Here is a 1,020-nt window from a genome sequence, read left to right on the forward strand (position 1 = left end):
AAAGAAAGAAAGAAAAAAAAAAAAAGGAAAAAAAAAATTTTTCCCCCCTAATTAAAAAGTTAAGGAGTAATGGGGGAGTAATAGGGGATTTTAAAGGAAAATAAAAGAGAAAAAATTAAAAAAAAAAAGAGAAAAAAGAAAAAAAAAAGAAAAAAGTAAAATTATATCTAGGAGTTTCTCTGGAGCTGTTGCGGTCAGTGTGGGTTTGGCTCAGTTTCAGATAGCTCCTCGTTCCAGCTTACGCTTCTCGATATCTACAGGGCCCTTCCGGTGTAGTCAATGTTTCCTAGAGGGATTTTAATCTGTTGCACCAGTCCCTTCTGAAGCGGTTCCCTTTGTTTATTTGGCTTCTGTTTGCCGGTCTCTTCAGAGCCTCATTTCCGCCCTGACACAGGCGGGCGGAGGTGGACTCTTACTCAGGTAGCTAGTTCCGTCGCGCTGCCGGGAGGGGCTGGCGCTGCCGGGAGTGGCTGGCGCTATGGGGACGGGCTTGCGCCGCGGGGTCGGGCTGGCGCTGCTGGGAGGGGCTGACGCTGCTTTCTCCGTCTGCGCTGCTCAGGCTCCCGGCTGTTCTATATGGAGCGCGCCCCGCGCTGCGCGAGGCTCCAGCCCTCGGGTGTTCCACAGAAGCGCGGAACGAAAAGCTGTGCCTGCTCTCTGTGCCTTCCCCGTCAGAGCGGTCCAGGCAGCGAGGGGCTTGGTGGGCGCACTCTCCCCAGGTGTGGCGCGCCCACTCCCTTCCACGGACCCAGTCTCAGTTTCCGCTGGCGCCAGTCGGGTGCCTGTGCCTTCCGCCCTCCGCGTCCCCAGCCCCAGTCCCCGCCCGCGCCGGTCGGGTGCCTGCGCCCTGTGTCTCTCCGCGACCTTCCCCTCCCCCCTGCTTCCTGCCTCCGGCGGGGCTGGGCCGGCCGCAGCCTGCGAGCTCCTCTCTGGACCCTCTCGGTCTCTTTGTTCTGCGAACGGCCGGCAGTGTGTTCGGCCGGTTAATTTACTCTCTCTCTTTTGGTCTCCCACAGTTCA

This window comes from Cervus canadensis, chromosome 17 (genome assembly GCF_019320065.1).
Source record: "Cervus canadensis isolate Bull #8, Minnesota chromosome 17, ASM1932006v1, whole genome shotgun sequence".
NCBI lineage: Eukaryota > Metazoa > Chordata > Mammalia > Artiodactyla > Cervidae > Cervus > Cervus canadensis.